We start from the raw sequence: 26,471 nt of genomic DNA, 5'->3' as shown, positions 1-26,471 counted from the left end.
GTAATCTGCTTCTCACCACGATGCTTGTCAAGTTCTTGAGAGAAAGACTGACATACACATAACAGACCTGAAGCATCAGCCTGGCTCAAGGTCCCATTGCAAGAGCCTTCATCCTTCAACAAATCAAGTGGTGAAGATCTGCAGGAGGGTTGCACTCTGCCTCCCCGTCAGACAGCAGCAGCGACCACTGGCAGGGAAATCCCCCCTTTGTAGGGTGGTGGCCAAAGGAGGAATTCTGGGGGGGGACCTACTGCTAAGTATGAGGGAGCAGAGGTCTCTGCAGAAACTATCCTCTTCTTGCCCAGGGAAAAAGGCACCAGCCCTGTCAGAAACCTTGATGTATGAGAGTCACAGGAGACACTCATTTAACCCTTCCTCTTCAAAAAACAGCAGCAAGAGAAAAGAGCAGGGGATTTAGGGAAAACCAAGAAGGAGGAGGACCCAGTGGATAAGGGTCATAAAAGAAGGTCCAAGATGGTGAAGACTTCTTTAATTGCATATATGTACTTTTAAATCAAGTTTATAGAATACATTAAAATCAATTTAGCATATAGACTCTAGTTGTGCATCAGAGTGTGTACAAATAGATCAGTATCCTGCTGGGAAACTGTCTGAAGAGATTGGAGCAAAGGCAATATTGTGGTTCCCACCACAGAGCCCAGAGAAAGCTGTGCTCTCCCATCCTGGCTTTGTCTCTTGGCCTCTCCAATCCTGTGAATATAGTTCCATACTTTAAAAGGAGGATATTTAATTATAGCTGGATATTTTAAGTTTAGGAGAGAGGAAGGAGGGGAGAAGCAAACAGTTTTAAAGATAAAACAATACCCTTTTGTTTATTTTTTCTTTTCTATGGGAATTCTACTGCCTTGCTCTTATTTACTCTTACTCTAATTTAAAGTGACATCTGGATTTAAAACAAACAAGCAAAAAAGAATCTGTATGTACTATCAAACACTGAGAAAACACAAAAAATGCTGACTAGTAAGAACTTCTCAAAATACTGTCACAGATAGGATAGTTGCCTGGGACAGAGAGATTCTGTGTTTTGCATCTGCTCATACCACTGTTTTGCCACTGGGACACATGCAAGTTGAGGTTGTATTACTGGCCTATTTCATGAATTGCTTGGAGACCAATGGATGAAAAGCAGGTAAGAGCAGGAATATAATTAAACAAGGGTCCAGCATTTTTCTTGTTCCCTTCCCCCTTCCCCAGCTCTCACAGCAGTATGATTTGGCATTAGGTAAAGAGAGAGGATTATTCACTTGAAATCCCTAGTTAGACAGAATAAATCAACAGCTGCAAACCGTACGATAAATCTATGTCCCCTATCATAAGCATTACCCTTGAGACAGATGAATGCTTCTGTTTGGAGATCCGCTGCACACAACCCATTCCTCAGCAGCTTGGGTTGCCTTCGGACCACTTCAGGCAGTAATTACTAGCGTATAGTTTGCAGAGAGCATCCTGGGAGACCCTCCAGGCTTGCTCACGCCATGGGAAATAATGTATTGAAACTGAGGCTGACAAAGAAAAAACACTGTATCATCTGTGGTGTGCTATAGGTAAGATGCTGGTGTAGGACATGTGGGATGGGAAGGGCAAGTCGACTGCTCTCCATGGAAAGCTGTCCTATTCAGACACATGTGTCTGTGCTGCTCCACTGCATCAGTCCCAAAATATCTGTCCTTCACACAGGCATATGCAGAAAAACCTGCAATGGGGCTGGGGACTGAACTTCAGATTCAACATTTTAATTTCACAATCTGCAAAACTGCTATTAATGGAAATGTTTGTACTATAGTATGATCAACAAGTGGAAATTGCGCACAAAAGTTCACTGCTTTTTTCCTTTCTTTTTTCTAATGAAATTAATGCGAGTAGTTGGCTGTATGAAACCTTCCTTAATCATTCCAATAGCACCTCACAACAGAAGTTGCTCTGCTGAAATTCACAACACTGTTTGTGGATTTGGATACTGCTTAATAAATAACATGACCTGAAGTTAGATAATTTTGAAAGTGGCAAAAATGTTTGTCTTGGGCCGAAGCCTGTAGCACTGGGGAGTTACTGGCTAGGAACATAACAGAGATTTTTTCACAAGCCTCATTATATAGTTGCTATTGCAGAATCATAAAACTATAGATTAAAATTTTATCTGGATGGCTTTATTCTACTTCCCTTTCTCCTCTCCCATAAATGCAACAGAAGCAGATACAATAAACAAGGAAGAATATTTATCACCTTCATTCCTTTAACAAGATCTAGACATCAGCCTTTTCTACTAAAATTACAATATAAACTTGATTAAGTCCCAAGATATAAAATGATGGAAATAGTGCAGAAACTCAAAGCTATGTCATTAATGAGTGATACGTGCACAGTCCTGGACCAGATAAGATGGGGAGAACTTAAGGTCTCAGAACTTAAACCTGCATTTTATCCAGAATTAATTTCCTCTAATCACATTCTCAGTAACTACATGGCTATTTCTCTACAGTTGAGAGGCTTTGTTAGCCAATCTACAAATGTCTCATATTGAAAGAGTGAAAATGGGCAGCTTTCCATACCAATAACATAGTAAAGAACTGAAAAAGCTGTAGATCAGGCTTTATAGTGTCAGAGGTGTTATCAGGCTAACATCAAAAGCTGGGCTGAATAGAAATTACAATTGAGGAAAAAGGACAACCAAAATACACTGTCATTGGATTAAAAAGTACCTTCACTAATGCAATTTTCAAAGACATTTACAGGATTGTGGGTTGTCAGCTAAATTTTGAAGGTATGGTATTAAACAGGAGCAGCAATAGAAGGGTTGCTTTGTTTAAGATTTTAAAAATTCACATTTTTCAGGGGTTTTCGGGTAAAAATAAGTTAACTAATCACTAATCACTAGACTAGCATCTATTTCTCATTGAAATATAGTATGTCTATCTTATCGCTTATCCTGTAAAAATGAGATGTAACAGAAAATAAATACATTTGATCATGCTGAGAATGTATCGCAAAAACATACACTGTAATATTTTTTTTCAGACACTCGGGTAATGAACATTTCATGTCCACATGTGATAATGCTTTTTCTGACATGATTTTTTAAATACATAGTCTACAGGGCAATAACAGACCTCCTCTAAATTTAAAGGAAGGTTAAATTCTTGGTTGTCTTCAGTTCTACCAGTAACAGCTGGTATATTGCCACACTGAAAGCCCATTCATCTGGTCCATATTCAGAAGCTAACAAACAGATGTCAACATCTGAGTTAGTTATCCAGACTCCCTTCAGTATCAGAGGGAGAAACTGGCATTGCTAAAGGGCAATTCATTTGATATTTTAGACTTCTACCTTAGGAGGAGAGGAATCATCCCATAAAGGTGCTGCTTTGCCAGAGAGGATAACCTGGACAAAGAGCACAGAGCTGACGATTACATGACAGGTATCTCAAGTTAGAGGAGATGAATTCCACCATAAACCTCTATGTCCAACATCTCCCTAGTACAGGAGCCTCATGATTAATTCTTCTAAAGGGAAACATTTGCAGCTGGCAAGGAGTCCAACACACAGTGTTTATGTACAGACATTAGTCTCCCAGAGAGAGAAAAGTAAGCAGGCCAAAGATCAGCTATGTGCATTACACATTTCGCTGTACTGTGCTATTCCTATCTAACATTTCACAAAACTTCTTTCAAGGTCTTCTGGGACTACAGTCTTCATTTGGGGCTGAAATAGCTGTTCAATAAAGATAGGAGGCATCTGTGATTCTGAGCAAATATATGCTTTGGCTCAGAGGCACCAGAGTTCTGCGATGGTGAAAAGCAGCACATCATTGCCTTCTGAATCTGTTGGGTGTCACTGATGAAGGAAGCTAAAAGAGATGCTGAGAGCCTGCTGGCTTTGTCAGACAGAGGTTCCCAGGTGTGGCAGAGCTGCCTCCTGGGTTCAGCTTGTTGGAGGTGACAGACAGTGAAGCATAGCCTAAGAAGAGAAAGGCCTCCTTTGGGAAAAGCCTTCTGAGAGCTTTCATCAACGCAGAGCATGGCTCTTCTCTGTATTTCAGTCCCACTGCTTATTATTCTATGGAACTTTCTTGCCAAAAATAACCACGAAAGGGTCAGAAGCTAAGCCAAAGGTTCATCCAAGCACGGCTAACATTTACTTGTTCACAAAGTTTTCGAAAACATGCACATTACCAGCCGGACTCTGACAGCAGAACTTCAGCATATGGAGAAGAAAATCCACTTTTTCAAACTAAAAATAAACACAAGATGTTCCACTGCTTAATTTAACTGACAGCATTTCTGATTCTTCCTTTTTCATTCTGTAAACCCATATCTTAAATTTAGAATAAGGGTGACAGACAAATCAGGCTGGAGAAAAGGGAGGTCCCACATCTTGACCTCAACTTTGCCTCAGATAGTTTCAGAAAACAGGCATCAGCCAGTGCTTTTCTTGTGTGTAAATATGGGATATAGGCAGCACTAAACTGAATCCCTGCAGTCATGCGGCCAGTTTCCTATGGTGTGAAGAGAACTCGTGCTGCTCTAGAGAGTGCTAATAGCGGACATTCCTTTAGCTTCTCCCCAGTAAAGCCCTGCTTTGCGAACACAGCTGAACACCTGGGATCTTTATAAATCTCACCTCAAGTACAAGGGATGAGTATGGTACAAGCCCTCTGTTATAGTCTTTATCTGCAACACACTCTTCCAGCAGAAAAAAAGCAATATAGGAAAGCAGTAGAAAATACTAAAGCTGTTGATTTTGAAACAGTCTGTATGAAAAGGACACTTTTCTCATGTGTTGCAGTTTGTTTCTACCAGAATGGTTATTTTACAGATGGATGCACTTACTGAGCTGGACCACTCAGGAACTCGTGATAGATGACAGAAGAAAAGCCAAAAGCCGTGACTCTCATTTCTCTGTGCTGATCACAATCTCCACAAAACAGAGGTAGCGCATTCGTGAGGAGCGCCTTTCCTCTGTGAGTACACAGCAGTCAGCTCCAAAGGACTGCAAATGTGGAGCTAAACACCACAACCAAGAAGATGAGATATTCCACGGTGTTGTACAACAAAGGACATGCTCTATTTACATTTTATTTCATCTCACTGCTGGGAAGATGAAAGTAAGTTTTCTGATAGCAAATCTTTGAGTGGTGACATTTTTTACCTAATGCAGTCTGGAGCAGCACTGCCCATCAAGAAAATACAGAATAGGAAAGTTTTGAGATGTAAAATTCAATTCAGAATATTAGTCAGATTTCAGCAGCAAAAATAAAATTAAAAAAAAGGGGATACTTTCTGAAACATTGTGTAATTTATAACATTCATCCCATTTTGATGGGACTGTGGCCAAAGCATTTTTCATAGCAACTCCTGTAACCTCAGAGACAGTAGCATCAGAAAAGCAGAGTTAGATCCCTATAATATTAATGGAATTATTTCATTTCTCAGGCTATTAAAACAATCTCTAACTACTTAACCAGTAAATGTCTCTGAAAATAGCTACAAAATGTTTGCATATTTTTATAATATAATTATGTTTATATTTAAAAGTCATTAATAATGTTTCTGATTGTTTAAGTATTATGTTAAATGAAGAAACTAAACTATTGGAGAGTATTTCAGTTTTAACAACATAAAATAAGAAAAATGCAGTATCTCTAAGAAGAAATTCTGGAAATAATTTTGGCAATTAAAAAAAATTGCTTCTTTAATTATCACAGATTGCCTTCATCAACTTTAAAGTAGGGTGCTTCTGTCATAATAGACTATTTTATGTTGCACGCGCACACACACACAAAAGTAATTCCAACATAATATTTATGTTCAGCCTTTCTCTGTATGCAGATGAATACATAATTTCTGCAGAAACATTTGAAGCAGCTAAGGAATAGCAGGACATACTTTGCTTTTATCCAAAACATTTTATAGCTGCCATTTGTGAATTCTCAAAATCACTCTGAGAGTGGGAGGGGGAAATTCTTTCACTGGCTGTAATGGTGGGTGAAATATGCATGTGCTTCAGGGAAAAGGAAATAGTTCTAATATGAACTAAGGCATCTGAGGACAAGGGCAGGGGGCTGTTTGTTGTTGAACATTTCCTAGAAGACAGCATCTATAAACAAGCTGTGTCTACTAATAACTAAAAACATAGAAATTGCAAGGTTGGAAAGAGTGGGAAAAAACTCTTCAGTATTCAGATACAGAATTCATCTGATATTTGGCAAATACAATCAACCATGAATTTTGTGTCAGTGATATATTTTCTAAAATGTAGCACATGGCATTGCTTGCAATGAGTCCAGGCTCCTCAAAACCTATAAAAGGTCATTCTTCCAGAATACAAATAAGGTATTTCAAAGAGAGATGAGACTACCCAGAAGAAAATTCATTGTTTAAAGCAACAGTGGTTCATATCATAGAAACAAAGTCCCTCTGCCCAGAACAAACACAGAAGTGCCACTGTTACAGAATCACTGCATAATTTTGGTTGGAAAGAAGCTCTGGATGTCTCTGGTCCAACCCCCCCCCCCCCCCCCCCCTCAAAGCAGGACCAGCCTTAATGTTAGATCTGGCTTCAAGGTCAGAACACATTTCTCAGGGTCACGCCTGTTTCAGGTGTGAACGTCACCGAGGATGGAGATTCTCCTTCCTCTCTGGGCAAACAGCTCTAATTTAAATGTCAGTTATGTGGAGTTGTATGCATGTGCACATCTCAGTAAAAGAGAAGAGGCAATGCTCCGGGCAGAGCAGAGCAGTACCATAGTTATAACCATAAACAGAGAGAAGGTCAGGTGCTGGGATGTCTTGGCAGGCATCTCCAGGAAGCTGAATTGCTAGCTGTGGCTTACCTTGGTGATGAAAGTCTCTAGCTTCATTCAGTCTTTTGCTTTTCCCAAGAGCCCCATATGTTCCAGATATATCTGTTTTAGGAGACCTGGGAAAAATAGACATCCATCAGATGAGCAAAATTAGCATTTAATGAGGGCTTTGGTGGGCAGCAACTTTCTTTTAATTAATGTAATATTAATACGCAATTTAGCAAACTGCTTAACAGAAGAAAATCTATATAAAGCTTAATTGGCTTGTGCATATAAATAATTTCATATTATATGGTCTAATCAGTCCTTGAAGGCTAACGTTAAACAAAAGGAGAGCTCTCTGCAGTATTGCTAAAACAACAGGTGCTTCCAGTTCCAGGTACAACAGACTTGTTATTTTATGCTCCTTCTGTGCTGAAAACCAGCAAGGTAAATCCAAAGAGCGAATGGGAAGATTTATGAAGACAAGCCAAATAAATTTTATCAGAAGAGCAGGTAAAGAAATAGTTACAATGACTGACAAAATAATTTCAACTCAAGTTATATTTCTTCCTTGTCAGACAATAGGGGAGTGGAGTAAATGGTGTATAAATTAAGTACGCTTATTTTAGAAAATTAATTACAAAAATCACTTTCAAATGGTGCTATAGGTATGTGGAAGCTTATCTGATTTGAGATAGTGGAGACAAAAGCACTGGGATCATTCATGAATCCCATAAGATTTAATTAAATTAAGACTGTGAACAAATATGCCAGGAAGAACGTAGAGATTTTGGCATCTGTCCCAGTTATTTTCTTGGGGCCTTTTCTTTAAGGCAATATTTTTGTATTTCTTCTGTTTGCTGAACTTTTTCAAAATCAAGTTTTCTGGTGACCCTATACCCTAATATTTACTATAAGAAAAAAAAAGATTAAGTTCATGTGCAACTGATAAAAATGATAAAACTGCAGCATTTATTTTTGTGCTTGACTTTAGAGGTTAACAGAAAATAGTTAACCTTGAGCCAGATGGTGGGAGGATGAAGGAGGGTGAAATTTTTTTCTGCTTTAGAGCAAAACACAATTTATAGTGACTCCTTCTTCCAGTGCCAACTACCTTTTATTCTGCCCTTGGAGGGTTACCTCTCACTGGTTGTGAAACACCCACGGTGGCAATTTTGTTAATAGGTAAACCTCCTTTGGGTAATATTGCCTCAGAAATTTTAAAAATAGGAAATACTATTCAGATCATACATTCATAACCCAGCCAAGTCAAGTTCATTGTATTTTATCCAGTAATTCCTGAACAGAGCTCAACAGACTGGAGCTGAATTTAAGACTATAGACAGACATCAATTTGTATTTGTAACTAATAGCCTTTTAAGATGAAGAAACTACCAGATCCCTCAGAAGCTGTTTCAGGGTCTCATTACTCTCATTGATAATATTATTTGCATTTCTTCACTTCTTGATCCTTTATTTATTACACAATTGAGGAGGGGAAAAACAACACTTTATTTGAGCCAAAGGTTACACAAGTTGTTCTGGAATCACTGTGAAGTTGTATCTCAACTTTCTGTCACACTTGTAGAGAGTGAATCATGGACTGTAAGCCTTCAGCTAGCTTTTGCTTTCAAGATAATACTGCCAGAGCAATCCAAGAAGTGGTGAAGAAGAATGCTTAGTTCTAAAAATATTTTTTTAATAATATGTGAGCTGATAAAACTCTCATGTTAGAGAGTTACTATAGAGAAAGGTGCAAGAAATCTTGAAATGGACAATTATCTCCTTCCCAAGACACAATTTATACCATGAAGCATGAGGGTTAATCGCTTTTTCAAACTCATATTAATTTGTTTTAGTATGATGATATCATTATTCATATAAAATATATTAATAAGCCAAAGCTTTGGATGTTGTGTCTGATAGTGCTAAAATTCTGAGACAGCTGTATGGGCTGTGGGGAATAAAACAACCCATCAACTCCAAACCTTTTCCATTAGATAACCAGAATAATATGTGCACAATAGGCTTTCTTTGTCAAAAACAATGACATGATCATCTTGTTATTAATTCTGCGCTGCCCCAGAGGTGAGCACACAATAAAGGATGATATGGAAAACTCTTTATGTTCCTTTTTATGAGCTCATCAGCTTTGTATCTGAGTGATGCCATCCCAGGGGTAATGAAGACACAAACATCACCAGACATGCTGAAATTCCCAAAATGCAGTTGTTTACTGGATAGCAGTTTATTTTTTTTTTTTTTCACTAGCTTGTAAAAAATAGCAGTACCCCCCAACAGGCTCTCCTAACTAAGATTCACGGAGTTTCAGTTTAACTTAAGAAGAGTTAGCATTCCTTGTTTTTCAGATTTATCCTGAAAACAACTTTTGAATGAGCAACCTATGCAGCTATGTATGTAAGATATGTCAGAAATATACTTGGGATCTTCCGCAACGAGATATATCCATTTCTCTTAACCCATGCCTGGCACGTTTTCTGTGTGAAACTCGAGAAAAACGATGCAGCAACAACTCAGTCCTGAGGGAGTGGGGGAGTTAGAAGAGGTGGAGCCTCTCTTTGCAATATTTTTAATTAGAAATGGCCACGATGAGGCGACAGAGGTTTCCGTGACACCTGCTGTTACCACTTAGTATCTTTAAAAATTGATAAGAACCACAATAAATATTTCATAATGCTTAATTTACAAAGGCACTTTCATGGAAAGCGCTCATATTTGAGTATCTTCCCCTGCAATTTTGTAAACAGTTCAAGGTACAATCAGATTAACTTGATGGGATGCGTGCAATTCAGTTTGTGCTCACACAGCAACTTCTTTGCCTTTAAAATGTGTGTTCTTTCTCTCTCATTGATTGTTTAAAGGCAGCAATCTGGAATATTCTCAGCCTTTCTTTGCCAGGAAGCACAAGTCTTTACTAAAAGTTCATTTATTCTTCCACCTTTTATCTACTTCTGTAGATCATTTCTCTGTGTTTGTTCTGTGCTCCTGATAGGAAAATTACTTGTTTGTATCTAGTCCGCAGTGGCACAATGAAGCTAGGCCAGTGTTGACCCTGCACACCGGCAACCATGCTGAGCAAAGAGGCATATTCAAAGGGTGTTTGGGTCAATATTGTCCTATAGGGGTGGTTGGGAGATAGAAGTAGTGAAAATGGGAAGAATTAGACTAGGATTTAATTAGTGCCAACATACAATATTTAAACACAGAATATTTCTATTAGATAAAACACCTGAGCTCAGGTGAGGCTGGTATTTCACAAGACAAACTTACTCTTGTCTAGTGTCTGCGCACAGAAACAGGTTTGTGATTGCAAGGAGCCAGCTTCGAAAACAGAAGGTGCAGGAATCCATCCCACTGCCCCTTCACACTGCTGGTGAACAGAAGGTGCAGCTCACTGCACCACGCGTCCCATTCAAGGCCATGGGATCGTCTGTGCTACAGCTGACATTAGGAAATTGCACTCTGAAATGGCTTAAAAATGAGGAAAATGCATGCTGGAGGTCACCACTTTCATTATGTGGGAAAGTTCACTGGGGTGCTTTGAGCACAGAATTGGGAAAACTATCTTTATCAGCACCCTTGTAAATAGCTGGTAAATAAGAGGGTCCTTACCTGCACACAGAGGCACGTTTAGTACAAGCCCTAACTATCAGATTATGCACCATTTTCCAACTCTCTGTAATGTTTAGCTTCACAGTAAGAACTCATATGTGGATACAGTCAGAGCCTTCACAACACTTGTCGGCTTTTGTTGCTTTTTAATTTGAAGTCCACATATACAGTGCTTAGCTTGCCATAAATGTCACAAAAATTGGTACTTCTAATTCAGCTTAGAAAACATACTGCAGACTGCAATTTGCAAATTTTAGGTGTTTCTGGGACTACAGCAGAAGATACATTCAACAAATCAGTGTTGGGGCTTCATAAAGATCAAGTTGATTTTAATGGCAGAAAATCCCTTCCCTGTCACCAGCAGAGGACTGAGCTCCAAATACTCAAAAAAATCTTTATAGGAAAGAAAAATGCTAGATGCTTTCTCAAGAGCAGCACCTGAGTGTTTGCTGTTCATGACACTAAATATTTATGATTTTTGAAAGATTTGGTGAAAAATAATAGTTGTTGGCCAGAGTAAGTTTCCATGTCAACTGCTTGCATCATTGAGATGCTTCCCGGTTTATATTTTGGTCACTCACTCAACTTTAAATAGACGATTGTTTCATAAATCACTGAATTATGCTTGAAGCATGTTGGTAAAGCATTGAACATGATTTACTAGGCGGTCTATGTTTTCTAGAGATACAAGACTGACTGAAGAGGTGTTGAAAGAAACTGATTAGGAAGGAAAAAGTAGTGTTTGGTATTGCATGTTCACAAGTTGTCAGTGAGCTGTTGTATCAGTACAAGGGCTTACCCAAGCTGGAGGGCAGCAGATGGTCCCAGCTGTTCTGCTGTACATGGGCTCTCAAGTTCCTGGTCTCACTGCTCTAGCACTGATTTGTCTGAAAACATCAGTGAAAAAAAAAAAAACAACAAACCAACCCATGACCCAGAAATATTTAACCCTCTTTTGCCTTAGCATTTAATTGCAAATGACCTTGTTTTAAAAGCAAAGAACTCACTTATCAGTAAGTATTCTAGCACTAGACAACATGCTGGGATTGGGCAATGGCAGGATGAAAATAAAGTGAAGGGATAATATTTTAAAAATATGTTATTAACGCTATAAATTTAAGGACCCAGTACATTGGAATCAGAGTGGAAAAAGCACTCGTTAACATAAAAAAAAAAAGGGAATTAAAAAAGCTATTAATTTTCCATGAAATCAATAAATGTAACGTTTAGCAGTGGTGTTATTTCATTTTTATAGTTCAACTTTTGCATTTTTTTAAATATAGTTCATTTGTTTTAGTGTAGTCAGTTTTGACTGTAAACATTTTTCAGCTAAACTTTATTAATAAATTATTAGAACAAGAGATCTAAAATTTCCAAAGCCACCTGAATAGCCGAGATGCCTACTGACACTAATTTTAATGGGGAAAAAAAAATTTCCAGCTTTACAAAATACAGCTTTACTTTGCAAAATTGGATTGTGAATTTGGACATATTGTTAAATTAAGCTGTAGTTTTATGGAAACGTTAATAAATTGCAGCAATATTTTTATCCTCAATAATTTTTGTTAACAGTACCAGTGTATCTAAGGCTCAACTGGCACTAGCATATGAAATCCTCAGGGTGTTTAACTTTATGAAGTCATTACATTTGGATTGATTTTTTTCCTGCAAATTTTCCACCAAAATTGATTTTTTTTTTTAATCATTTTGAGGTCTGTGCATTTTAATAGACTTGCATCTTCTGATAGACTATGTCACTTTTGGCAGTTATTTCTCAACCAGGAAAAGAAAGTAAGAACAATTGCCCTGAACTGGGGCAGCTTTAAACTGAAGGTTTGTGTTGAGTGTGTGTATTGAAGAGCCAAGTTTAGTGTGTAGAAACTCAAAATCCATCCCTTGGCTAGGATGCTGTTATGGACTAAATCTTCTTGAGAAGTGCCCCTCTTATCTCTTTGGCAAGAGTGCTGCTGCTGAAAGTTACGGATCTTCTATAGAAGGAACATTTACACAGACTAGGAGAAAAGCTCAAGGTGAACGTGCTAGAAAGAGCTGGGCACCATGTGTGGCATGGAGGGAGCAAAGCAGGAATGATTTCACGGTGGATCTTCCAAAACAGGAACAAGGGAGCATCTAGCAAAACTAGCAGATTCAAAATAACTATACTTCTTCATAACATGAACCTGAATTCCTTGCCATGGGATGCTGCAGATGCCAGAAGTTTGCATAGGTTGAAATGTAATTGAAAAACTCCTGGGAGAAAATCCATTAAAGACTCACATCAGCTGTGAATGCAATGGCTGTTACTTTTCTTACTTCTTTTCCCCATGAATGATCCCTAAGCAAAATTAGATATAAATTTCAGTCTTTCTCTCCTTTACCTTAGTTGTGCATATGCAGCTTTTACATCACTTCACAGGAGAGCGCTTTAGGTACCTCTCTAATGAAAGGGCCTGAAGCTAAGCCCAGTGCAAGGGCCAGCCAGGCTGCTGCAGAACTGCACGGGGAATCGGATCTACACTTTCTCGTTAGAAAATTTAGGATTAAGAAAATCCAGCGTCTTCCAAGAATCCAAACTAACCCTCCTCAGGACAATATCCTACTCCATGTTTGCTCAGACAGAGCAGAAAGGACTGCCACAAGAACCCATGAAAAGAAATGCTAGCTACAAGAGAAATGGCTTTGAAATGCTGGATTGCTCCCCAAGAGGTGGTGGCACAGACAGATTTGGCAGGCAGAGGAGGTGTGTTTAAATAAGTCAAAAATCAGGAATTGTAAGTGGGGATGGAATCAAAACCCAATGAGCAGGAAAGCAGAATTCGTACATTATCAGTATATTGCATTTCACTTGCATTATAGGAACCACATGTAGCAAATAATAGCTATAGATTTACTTGACAACCTTTGTAAACCTAAGAAAATATGATTCATTATCAAACATCTTCAGAAGATAAACCTCAATTTCATTTTTTTCTGATCCCTTTCAGTCTTTGATTTAATTTCTTTCTAATAGCTGCTGACTCTGATAACCTAACTGACGCCTTTCTGAGGCAAGAAAGTTCTTTTTCATGTCTGAGTCTGTAGCTCCCATGTACCGTCAGGTCCAGATTGAAGGGTCAAGGCACTTGCCAATATTTGCAGTTGTAAAAGGAAACATTGCCAAGGTTTAAAAAGTGTCATCATCACCCTCCTCAGGGAGATTTTCTAACAGACTGTGAAATATGGATTGAACAAAATCTGTGGTGGGCAGGCAATGAGGAAAGCTTACTAAGAAATGTCCTCACTTAAAAATGCACAAGCATAGCTGACTACTGCCTGATTGGCGTGTGACCCAGAAACATCCACACATAACTGAATTTCTCTACCATGCCCCATGCTATACCTCTGCAGCAATGGTATTTCATTTAATATGAGTGATAGTGGTACAAGATAAAACAGTAGCAAGTGAGGAAGCTTCACCATATTTGAAATAACATCTGGGGCACTTAGGAAGGACACATTTCTTTTCTGAGTCACTGGACTGAAGTTGAGGCCAGTTTGTGCTGTGCGGTGCAGCCAGCCCAGCAAATATTCTCTGTGTAGGCAGGGCCAGGAGCAGGCTGAGGCACCAGGGATCCGGCAGGACGCAATCACTGTGTAATTCCTAGTAAAGCATTTGAAGAGCCCTTCTTTCTTTCTTCTGTGAGCACAAGGTACTACTTTCAGCCAGTTTCTTGCTGCTCACTAAGCAGTAAAGATTGAAAATGGCAGAAGTAGGTTTTCTGACATTTTTTCTTTGTGTTGACTGTTATCACAGGTCACGAACTATCTGCCATTCCATGTTGCAACCTTTTTCCTTTCAGCAGATGAGAAGAGGTAAGGCTTTCCAAAACATTGCCTAACCAAGGAGTTCCTGGAAAAAACTTGCAGCCCATACAGCTGCAAAGGGACGTTGTGCCACTTGAACTGAAAAAAACCCAAACCAAACCCAAGCTACTGTCCATTCTATCTTGTTGCACATTACTATTAACTCAGTTTACATAGCTCAGTGGCTCAGTACATCAAGTAAGCAAATTGAAAGAAGAAGTTGTGCTATTGGGATTTTATTTTAGCCAACAGTCAAAAAAGGGGACACGAGCAGACATCGTTCCTTTTTAAGATGTGTTGTGGCTAAGTAGCATTCCTGTTTGCTTGCACCGGATATTTCATATAGATTCAATAATTAAAGTGAACTGTAAGAGCCACTTCAGGAAATGCGCATCATGCTATCTCTCATTGAAGGGCCACCTTTAAATATCACTCAGGAGAACGGCAGTGCATCCAACTGATGAGATCCCCTCCCAAACTCCCTTAACTTTGGGGAAAGCTGCCACAGAAACAGAACAGGTTTGGCTTTTTTTTAACTAGTCCATTATGAAAAACATAAACCAGAAGCCTAATCCTGCTATTGATTCAGCAGGAACAAGTTTAAGTCTGCCAGCATCACACATCAAAATATTTCTGCAATAATTAAATTTTCCAGGTGTTAGGCAGATTTACTATAAAACAGGAAATAAATGACAATATCTAGGAGTATTTGAGCCATCACATTTCCAATCCATAGCTTCCAGTTTACAAGTCACAGAACTCAATTTGTCCAGGATTTCTAAAACTGACACAGATTCCCAGACATTAGCATACAATAAATGTAAGAATTATTACCCATTATAGCGCTGTCTTGGAAGAAATTTGCATGACAAGGTTAGGCTTTACTGCTTTTTGTTACTGTTGTTCCATCACTTATATACACAATTGTCTTTTAAATGTAGACTGAATTTGCCATTATGAGCATCTTACACACCTGACCTAAAAATATTGTACCTTGACGTACAAATATGTGATGATAAAACTGCATTTTCTAGATTCCCTGCAAATGTTTGATAGTTTACATGCTTGAAATAAGCTGCTAAGCTGTAATGACCAGAAGTCACTAATTCTTCTCTGGGAAAGGCCAATGTACTTAAAATTCTGCTCTTGAAAAACGCCTGGTGCTTACGGACAACTCTCCCAACCACATGCTAAAACCACGTAACGTCAAACTTCCTAGCAGAGTCCCGCGTGGTATGTAAGTTGAGTGAACCTGAATATGCAATAGCATGCAATTAAAGATTTTCTATTCTAATTAGGCCATCAAATTCTTCTCGTTATTAAATATAATTTAGTTATTTCCCTACCCTTATGATTGCAGGTTTTCAAAATTCCACTTGGTAAAATTTCATTTTCTGGAGTGAGATAATTTGATCAGTGTCCCCATTCTGTACATCCTGCTGTGGATGTGCACAAACCTCTTTGTGTAAACTTCATTTTTAAATGAAGTAGATTAAATATATCTGATTTATCCTTTCAAAATGCATCTTCTGTCCCTCATAGCTGAGAGGAACTTGCTTAGTGAAAGGAAAATTTTCCAAACTAATGCTTAAAGAATCTGCATAAGGCTACTGAAAGCTCATTTTGAATACGCAGTTCTGTGTATCAACACTGATTCCCAAAGACCTATCAGCATCGCAAGGCGCTGGCCCCTTGCTCCCGAGCTACACGAGTTGCCAACAAACTACTAGCGCACTTCTCAAAATGCATTAAGGATGGGAAACTAAAAAAGAAATCAGCCTAACACCTATCTATCTCATTGAGGTATACTTCTAAGGCAGTTACAGTTGGCCGGAAAAGCAACTGTGATCAGAATCCAATTGTTTTCATTTGGGGATTTTTTTAGTTTTTACCTCTAAAGTAATGGGATTGTTTAATAAAATACTTTAACAAAAACATGATGCTTTTTGACAAAATGTGCTGGTGGTTGAGAAGTGGTTACTAGTTACATTTTATTGACTATAAAATTTATGCTTAAAGGTGCTTTCTTTTTAGTTATGTTAAAAATTTGAGCACATGTACACAGTATAAAAAAATATTACAGACAGTATTAAATTAATTGTTTATCCATAACCCAATACTAGCAAAGATAATTGGATAATTATACAACTATGGAAATTTTAATAGTTATATTTCCTGATAAACTTCTGCTATCTTGGATGACTTTATACACTCCGTATCTAACAGTTGTTCAATGTGAAATTTTAATGACATGTCTGTTTACATACTATAAGCTGCTGGAAAATGTGCGTCTTCTCTTAGGTTTGGGGAGTATTTGTTTTTTCCTGAAAGAATGAGAAAGACAGAAAATCTACTATTTTTGTATCTGTGTTCAGCCTCAAATTCATGTATTATTAAACTTGATATTTGCAAGGTCTTTCTCAAGTGCCTTGTAGTTCAGGTGTGTCTTTGCTTTCCTGGCCCGTGAATCTGCAGTTGTAATGTTTTGGTGGGTTTCTGTTCCTGCTTCCAGACAGGCTCGCAGTACTACAAGAAATTTTTTTCCCCATAGTTTATTTTATATCCTGAGAAAAGCCAGTACCTTAGATACACAAACAGGAAAACACAGTAAGGGAAGGGAAGAAATTAATCCACGTTTTTTAAAAATCCACTTATCAATATTGTACCTATACTATCACTTATCTTCCACACAAACCTTGCCGTAAGTTTGAGGAATGAAAATTCCATTTCAGGGTGGCTGTAGGCAAGACTGCTTTAACTGGCCGGGAATGCATTACTGTTTGATCAGAAGTGTGGACCGATGGCACATACAACTCTTTTTCACAAAGAAGAATGCCAAACTGACATTCAAAGCACCTGTCCAAGTACTTCATGGGTGATTTGTCATCAACCTTACGTGCACGTTCACAGTCTCTTCGGCCTCCCCCTCCGACATGTGCTGGCACCCTGCAGCCTGTACTCGGACCCTGTCTACACCCGTTAGCTAATGCCGTGGACTGGGCTGTCTCCCAGCTTGGCAGCAGGCTATCACTTAGAAAGATGATTTCACAGCTGTCTTGTCTCCTTATCCCACCTCCTTTCTGCTCTGGCCCCACGATGTTTAAAAGGCAACTAAAAATAATAAAGTTGGGCTCGGGATGTTATTGACACAACTGCTTCTCAGCTTCCTTGGCTTAATGATGTATCTGTCTGCCTTGACTGTGGTGCCAAATCTAGTTATTTTCTTGCAAGTTGCGTAGTACCTCCTTCAGGCCTCAGTTGTGTAATTATGTGAGAAAGCCAGCAGCAGTTGAAAAGAAAGTTTCTAGGCTACATGTTTGTGGTGAAAGGTTTGAAAACACAGGGAGCCTTACACCCTAAGGCTCCAAAAAAGGCAAAGCAAAAAAGATCCTACATTGATTTCTTTTTTCTTCATGACTTAGAAGTTCATTTTGGTAATTTTCTGGGCTCTGAACTCACTTTTCAGTGCATGGATTTGGCGTTGCTAATGTAAATACTGAATAATTAGCACAAAGTGTCCCTTTATTTTGGGATCCAGTAAGTCACTTAGTTATGAGAAGTATTTCTCAATGTGAAAGAGCCTTCGTGTATTTTAGGACTAGGTGCTATATCAGTATTGCAGGCTCTGAAATAACAAGATAAATTTTATACATTTTCAGTTCAAGGCACTAAATTATAATAACAAAGTCAAGCCAGATAATGCTTGAAGATCCATTGTGGCTAAGTGTTTTTTCAAGTTCCTAGAAACTAGTCTCAAACACTGATGCACTGTTGTTTTTCATATTTTGTTTGTTATATTGCATTAATAAAGAAAGAAATTGCAATTCACATTACCATGTAATTGTAATTCTAAGATATGAACTGCTTTTTATTGTAGACTGAGCTGAAATAATTGAACTGATTCCACTTAGGCTGGTATTTTTCAAGCTGAAAAAGGTGTTTTTCTACTTTATCTCCTCTGCATGGTAGGATGAATACTTCTGCAGTTATCTAGCAAAACACAGCTTTGTAATCACTCTCCTCTTCTTCTGCCCACTAGCTGATATCATACAAGTGAAGCCTTAGAGAGAAATCTCTCCTCTCAATTTATACTCCACATCATCTTACATCTACCAACATTATCCTTTCTAGAATTACCCTGAAAAATGCATAATAATTCACATCAAAATTTCAAGGCTGGCTTTTGGTGCTTGGTACATGATTTTGTATATGTATTTGAGCAAAAAATTCAACCCTATGTGCACATTTGTGTCTAGAAGTTTCCCTCCAGTTGGTGGACACTGCACTGACTGGGAATCTAGCAGTTCCCAAAACTGAATTTGTTTTATTGCATTTGATCATATCAGATGCTTTGTAGATAGCCACCATTCCTGTACTGCTGAACCTTGTGCTTAAGCATAGCTAGAGATGGAAGTACATTGAGCACTGCCAGTACTAACTAACCTTTCTAACCAGGGACTCTGAACCACAAACCACAATGGCAAGTGAGATCCCACTAACACGTGTCTGAATGACATGAAAAATTAATACTCTGGCCTGCTTGAATGTTAATTATGTGTTTCCGAAATCATAGAAGATCAAGGAGGTTAAATACAGCTTGCAAGTTACCACATCGAAACAGCCTGATGTGACACATAGGAGTACGCTGAAGACACTGGCTAAATTCATTTGTCCCTGGGAATTTCATAGCGCCCAAGACATACCTCACCGTACAGCACATCCTGGTCACACCCAGGAGATGTTCATGAATTTGCATATAACAATAACAAATTTTAGCAACTACCACCTCAATTAGACTGTCTTAACTAATTATTGATTTGTTAACTATTTCTCCCCTAAGATATAACTAATTATGGCTGTAATGCAGGCCTTTCTATAAAAATCTATTGTTATGTTGAAATTTAAGGGTGGCTCCCACAACATGACCAACCAACAACAGAAACCAGGCATGGTTAGAAGTGAGCCTACTGCTTTATACTTTGGAAGTCAGATTTAGCCATTTAACATAGATTATTTCAAGTTATACAATTAGTTCGTTGTCTGGGCACTCTCTACAAGCAACAAGGAGACATGCTGTGAAGGACACCTCTACTTCTGCAGGTCAGGATGGGGTGACTCTCACCCCAGTGGCTGGTCTCCGAGTGTGACTCTTTGGTGGGACTGCTCCCAAGGCAAATGCTATGAATTGCATGCGGCTGGCTTCAGCCACATTGACAGGTCATTCTGACTTCAGTTTAACTCTGTTCACTTAAAAAAAAAAAAAAAAAGAAACATTAATTTTGTGGTAATGTCAATTTCTTGCACACAAAAAACTGAAAAAGGGATTTTAAATAAGAAGTATAAATCCCACCCATTGCAGCCGAGACAGTCATTTGGGTTCAGTATAGCACTTCATACTGAAACTGAAATTACTGTGCTACCACAGATATCGCGTTGAATTACGTGCTGCAACTGCAAGTTGATAAAAAAAAGATTCCTTTGCATTCACAGGAGTGATTACATTTAATCCGCTTCCATCCTAGTACATGTTCACCAACTACTCCCCTCCTTCAGGTGTCTTTCACTAAGACACGCCAGCCGGCCCAGTCCAGATGGAAGGCCTGGGCAGGATGACAAAAAGGCAGGACAAACCGTCTCAGATAAGGGCACTAGAGTCTCTTCTGGGACATTTTGACGTGCTAGTACAGATCCAGCCATAGCGGTAGAGTTAAGAGTTACATTCACAGCAGAACAGAGGAATACACAGGGAAGTCAGTTTACCTTGGCATACTGAACTCAGATGTGGGCAGCGTGCCAAGAGCAATACCCTTTTATTCTATCATTACAAGGCACTTACGAAGCTACTATGATTAATGTAGGAACTCATGGAAGAAATCTATTATTATTTATGGTACGTATATATGAACACTAGGGCTTCAGTTCTTGACCTTTATCACCGGCAATTTCTTGCCTGCCTCCCTAGAATTTATAAAAAGGAAAAGGTGCACCCATCTAAATGTACAAAAGCATGCTACTTGCTATCCTCTGCTTCTTAATGAAACTGTGACTCTGACAGTCATCCAAAAGCAAAACGTGACCCTCTGTATATTAATGATATTTACAAGGCACTAGGTAATTCCAGGACAAGATGTGTTTGCTGAAATGTAAAAGGATAAGCTGCCAGGAGGGGTTGGTGAAGGTCTTCTGCACCATGTTGCGTAACGGCACTCAGCAGTTTCAAAGCAATTTGCATCACTTAAGCCAATTTACGTTGTTGCAAACAGAGCTTTTTCCTGCATTACAGCAGGTGGGACACACAGACAGACAGGCTCAAGACAGTTTCTCTGAAGTTATTTCATTTGCAGAAGTAGATCATCTCTCTGCTGTATGCCAGTGACAGCAAAATACTCCACTCATTTCTAAGAGCCCTCCACTCTAATGCACCCTCCCTTCTTCCCCATGTCCAGCTGTCACTCAGTTCAAATGACATTGTTGTTATTCTAGTTGTCAAGGTTTTAGTAGGGCAATACCAAAAAAGGTATTCAGTTTGGAAAATATGTTATGTGTTCTTGGAACTGCATATAATTGGTGACCTCATGACTTTAAATATAAACGCTGAAACCTAAGAATTTATCTGAAGAAATAGTAAGATTTCATGCACATTTTGTTAATCATGCTCCTTTAGAGTAACTTGAGGAGATTTCTTGTTTTATTCCTTTTTTCTTAGAATTTGCTTCTCAGTAGTTGGCAACACTGGCCAGTGTTGAAGGTAGTGGGCAAGCACCCGCATGCTTCCCTGCTGAGGCTCTGACCCGGACCCTTGTGCTCTCCAGACCTACCTCAGAGCAGCTCTGCCAGTATGCTTCAATTTCCACCTGCAGCTCCTAACTCCATCCCTCTCCTCTTCCACCTGTCCTTTTTAGGCCTTCTCATTCACTCTGCTTGTCCAGGACCACAAAATAGACCTGTAACACAGGCACAGATGACTTCTCCAGAAGGACTGCCATAGTGAGTGAGACCAAAGGTCTACCACATTCAGCATCTCCCAACAACAGCCCATAGCAGGTGCTTAGGAAAGGAATATTAGCAGCAGGAAAGGCAGAGGAAGACTCTTCCCAGTCCCAGGAGCACTATCAGCATGTCTTTAGCTCATGTGCAGCTCCACATGTCCTTATTTCCATATATTCTTAGTTTAAATCAGAAACAAATTGAGACAGAGTGGCTTTGCATTCCATCATGAATATTGCGGTCTAGTAAAAATTGCTTCATAAATACAGCTACCATTCTCAAAGCTTATCGATTGCACAGACCAAATCTCAGGATGTTTACAGAGACACAATCAAGAAGCAGGTTCCAATGACTGAAGCCATTATGTGTGTTTTGGGAGAACATATGAGACAGGACAGGACAAGTCTGTGACCCCTCTTCTGCTCAAGCCCCTTGGAAGAGGAGCTGCTGTTGCTGTTCCTGCGGGGAATCCGCACAGCGGAGAGGCTCTGTGCACACAGTCACCGAAGGAAAAGAAGCAAGGGAGCAGGTGCTGAACAAGGCCGCCTCTCGTGGAGACTTTCCCAGCGGCCTGCAGACAGGGTAAGCGCTACGCAAAATCACCTTCGTTATAGACCACCACATAGACAGCACTGCGTGCAGAAGGAATGGCAGAGTTCAGTGTAAAAGTTCCATCTGCTCCCAATTTGACTGTAGCCCCAGGGAAGACTGTTAGTATTTGCATCATGGATAGGAGGAACAGATTTCACTTTACCCTTTATTTGAATTGAGCTGGGGGAGGTTTTGTGTCATCAACACTGGATGGAATAAATACCTCTTGTCACTGTGCCCACACATACCATGCCATACACATCACACATCAGGATGAAGGTTCTTCTGCTCTTTCTAGTAACCACAGTGTGCTTTTAACTTTAAATAGTTAATAGCTTCTTGTGTTTCCTAACTGGACTATTCTCTCTTCTCTTCACTCTGCAAAGTTGCAGTTGTTTAATAAGTGTAACACGGTCCCTTAAAAAAACTAGCTACTTACAATGTGTACACAGGCACATACTTTTTTTTCTTTTTCCTTTTTTTTTTTTTTTTTAATTGCTTTGTCTCTTTGGTTCCCGGATTGTGGTCTTATATTTTTGAACTTGTAATTTCATTTCCCATTTCTTATTTATGTTGTTTAGTAAACAGTCCCTGAACTATGCTTTGCCTTGTGATGAAAATTCCCTCTGGTAAAAACAGCAGTACAACAGGCCAAACAGCCACTGTCAGCTGAACTGATTCCTGCAGTTGGAAGCAGAACCACTCTTATTAGTGTAATTAACTTTTGTACCTTAAAAGAACATGCACCCTCACTGATCTACAGTACACAGCTGGTGATTGAATTCCAAAAAATTATTTTCACTAAGACATTTTGTTCTATTCCAGTTCTCCTGGGATGATCACATGGTCATTCAAAAATTGTTGATATGCACTATTCTGTCATTAAAAGGAGCTGAGAAAGCTCCTAACACAGAGACATGGATTATTTCTTTTGAATCAGAATACAACAGATGTTCTAAAAATAGCTGAGGAGAGAACAACAGCCCCTTAAAAGCCTAAAAAAGTAAACAATAGATAAACCTAGCAGAGAAGCAAAAACAACACATGCCAAAAAAAATTTCAACTCCCCCAAACAATCAAAAAACCCAAGTAGAGACTGGAGGGGGAAAAAAAAAAAAAGTTGTAAAGCATTACTGGAGACAGTCACAAGGGATGGTGAAGTCAGAAGTACACAACACCACGAACAGAGTAATATCTTCGGCTGTCTGCAGAGTAGCTGGTGGGAAAAAGCAAATCTGCCTGGGGAGACCATATATCTACACGTATCCACTGTGTGTACAAAGGCACATTTAAAGTCAACTCCCTCCCTGTAAATTCTATACCTCGTGGGCACCAGATGTGCAATGGACATTCAGAAATTCCTTTTTAAACTACCAAATAGGTGTGATTTTCTCTGGCATTGCTGGATATATCACTTCTGCTTCATTGAACTGTATTCACTATATATTTCTTCAATGAAAGAAATAGTCACTGGCCTGAAGAAAAAGACAGACATCATCGATAGGCACTTCTGTGTAGTAACTAATGATGAGAAGGGGCTGCAAGTCTCACCTGATTGTTTAAAAAAAAAAAAAAAAAGAAGAAAGGTAAGCCTTTGAAAGCCTGTTGAAGCTTTAGCAGAGACAATTTAAAAATTGGTTCTCAAGGGAAATTATATTCTTGGATATTCATAAACCAAAGAATTCTTCTCCAAAAGCATCTACTCTATATGAAAAATGTGGCTTTAATTGCCATCGGAAAACTGCCTGAAAAGCAAATAATTTTCTCCTGAAAGCTAATTTTTGTCAAACAAAAGTCATTAATTTTCACTCAGATTCATCACCAGCATCACACTGAAGCTTAAGTTGTAGAGTATTCACCCCTCGGGGATACAGGCTTTCCTCTTCGACATCTTGGGAGCCATAAATACGTTGCCTCCTCTCACCCGGGGACCCAGCTTGGGCAGCACGCTGCCACGGGGAGGTACTCTGCCTGCACATCTCCAGGGTAACTGGGATAGCACTTCTGGCTTCTACCCTACCTTCCTGCCTGCAGGTCAGATAAGCATCCAAATATAGTTTTGTAATGCCAAGGGCTCACCAGTGACTAGTATCTTCCTTTTGCACCATATGTGTGCATATTGTGCAAATTCCTTGCCGCTTTGCCAGCCTATCCTTTCAGCAATTTCCTCTTGTCTATTTTTTTTAAAAATTAGAGCCCTTGGAATAACCTTCAGTTTCTTGTCTGACCAAGGATGCTGCTTCATTCTCATATACCTTGTTTGGTTAGCCTTTTGCTACAGGCATTTTCTTGACAGTTCACTCCAGGTCTACTACAAATTTTTGTTTTGTCTCCATGCCTCTTAGATTGTAAGTTTTTTACCGCAGGGACTGACTCTTTTTTTTTTTTTTTTTCCTGTTAAAGAACACTCTTACTCTACTTCACCCATTGTAGATTTCTATGCGTATATTGTCTGTATAGATTTATGGCACAAAGACACTGAACAACTGTAAATCTTAAGTACAACTCATGGTATATTCCCTGCTTCATACTCACATTACATTGTCAATCAAATCATATCTGTCTTACTGAAATTAAATAATACATGTTTTTGGAAACTCTCACCTATAGCCAAATGTCAGTCACTGTGGAATGCTTGCCTGGAAGAGGGAAAGACCAGAGAAGCCAACAGAAATGCCTCACCCATTGGTGAGAGGTAAAATAAAAGACCTGGTTGCCTTAAAACCGAAACAAGCAAATAAACTCTCTGCTGCCCCAAACCCTGCCTAAACCTCAAAAAATGTTAACATCTTACATGTGTCAAGAGGGTTATTTATGAAACTATTAGCTTGTTAGCCACTGCGGTACATTCCGTCCCTTTGCTAAGATACTGTAAATTCATGAATGATGAGTAAAAGTCTTACTTTGGCAGAAATATTTATATTTATCTGAAAAAGAAAATTATCAGCTTGCTTCAATGCTGAGATAGTCTTTCAGTGACTAGTGGTATGCAATTATACCACGGTCTCTCCCTATGCTAGGGCTCTAATTTTTAGCAGGCAGTGTTTGTTAGGTCAATAAAGGATTTCAGTTTGGCTGAAGCAGATTTTCTTCCTTAACAGCTTTGATTTTTTTCTTCTGGTGTTAAGTTTCCAGGCTTTGTGTGTATGCTTTCTGTTGCTTCAACTTGTGAACAACTGTTAATATCTCCTCCTGCAGGGAGAGCTGGGTGCTAAAAGCACGGTGACTGCCAGCCTGCCCCGCAGCTTCTGTGCATGGGTGCCCAGGCCGGGGAAGCAGTGCTCTCTGCTTGTAGAGCTCTTCTTCTACCACACTTGCTGCACTCCCAGCTGAGGCACTCAGGGCTGAATTTTCTTAGTGATGGGTTTTCATGTAGCAGCCAAATACACTCTCACCAGCTGAGATAAAAGAAAGCTTCCTGCCCAAAGTGGTATTTTTTCAGCAGACCAGGATGATTTATGCCAAATTTATGCCTCTGTGGTATCATGAGCTAGAAGAAGGCTGGTGTCTGGCAGACAATAGTAAGCATGAATAGGCTCCATAAAGCAGTCTCACAAATAAACTAGTCACATAGATACTTTCACTAAAGCAAAGTATGTTTTATTTCCTTCTCCAAGTTGTAAAACAAGCATTTTATTGTTTAGGGGACTGATGATCTGAAACTAGATGAATTTCCATGGCCAGTGTTAGGCTGGAGGTTGGACTCAATGATCTAATTGTCCATGTGCCCATTAAAACTATGAGTCTATGAAATACAAGATGTTTTTCAAAGAAAGAGAGCTAAACAGCTGCTGTTTGAGAATGGCTGTAAAGGGCTTTCCTCCTATCACTCTGAAGAGATCAAACAAACGAAAGGGACAAGAGACCACCTTTTATGCTGCATCCCAAACACCACCCTAGGAGAAGGGTCCAGAGCCAACTCCTCTGAAGCTAATCTCCTCCGCATTTCAGAGATACCACAACTGGACCCTAATTTTCTCTGGTTTTGTTTCAAACCAGAGCATAAGAATAGTTTGCTGTTAATAAAAACCAAATTGCAACAAGGTTCAGCAGTTCATTGCAGTAATTCATCCTGAATGGTGATGTTCCTAGGTTAGCACAGACCCAGAAGCATTACAAAATGAGCCTTCCTCATGGAAGTCCAATACTCCCTGTCCCAGAAAACAGGGTCCAACCAGGAATGGTGGCCTCCTCTCTGAGAACTTGTGAGCACACTGGTATACACTCAAGAATGGAATGGGAAAAGTTGATATAATTCAGTTCCATTAATGGAATGTTAACCTCCTTGCTCATCAGAAAGAATGTGGATCATGACTTTATAAATACATGTCTGTAATTATAATCATAATGCTTTATAAAAAAGAACAACCATTCTGGCTGGAAATTAGACATAAATTTCCACACAAACCTGAAATCTATTTTAAGCAAAGTGCACTATGTGATCTAACAAATGTCAATTTGGTACATGCTTGCAAGAAGTCAGATACAAATTTGGGTAACGCTTTCAAGTAGTCATTTACTAGTGATGAATAAATATAAAAAACGGGGGGGGGGGGGGGGGGGGAAGCTTTCACTGGGACTGGGACTGACCACAATTCCAGCTCATTAAATCCT

At 39.2% G+C, this 26,471-nt stretch overlaps 1 protein-coding gene across 1 annotated transcript in view; it reads right to left on the bottom strand.

Moving 5' to 3' along the window:
* IL12B (interleukin 12B) overlaps nucleotides 1-26,471 on the bottom strand; it is a 168,491-nt gene that overhangs the window by 111,830 nt on the left and 30,190 nt on the right. Inside the window, exon 2 of the mRNA XM_075766273.1 lies at nucleotides 6,852-6,937. The gene's annotated coding sequence lies outside the window, so the exon portion shown is untranslated. The remainder of the gene's footprint in view (nucleotides 1-6,851; nucleotides 6,938-26,471) is intronic.

This window comes from Balearica regulorum, chromosome 14, assembly GCF_011004875.1.
Source record: "Balearica regulorum gibbericeps isolate bBalReg1 chromosome 14, bBalReg1.pri, whole genome shotgun sequence".
Taxonomy (NCBI): domain Eukaryota; kingdom Metazoa; phylum Chordata; class Aves; order Gruiformes; family Gruidae; genus Balearica; species Balearica regulorum.
The sequence above is the reverse complement of the archived record's forward strand: the minus strand, read 5'-3'. Positions and strand labels throughout refer to the sequence as shown.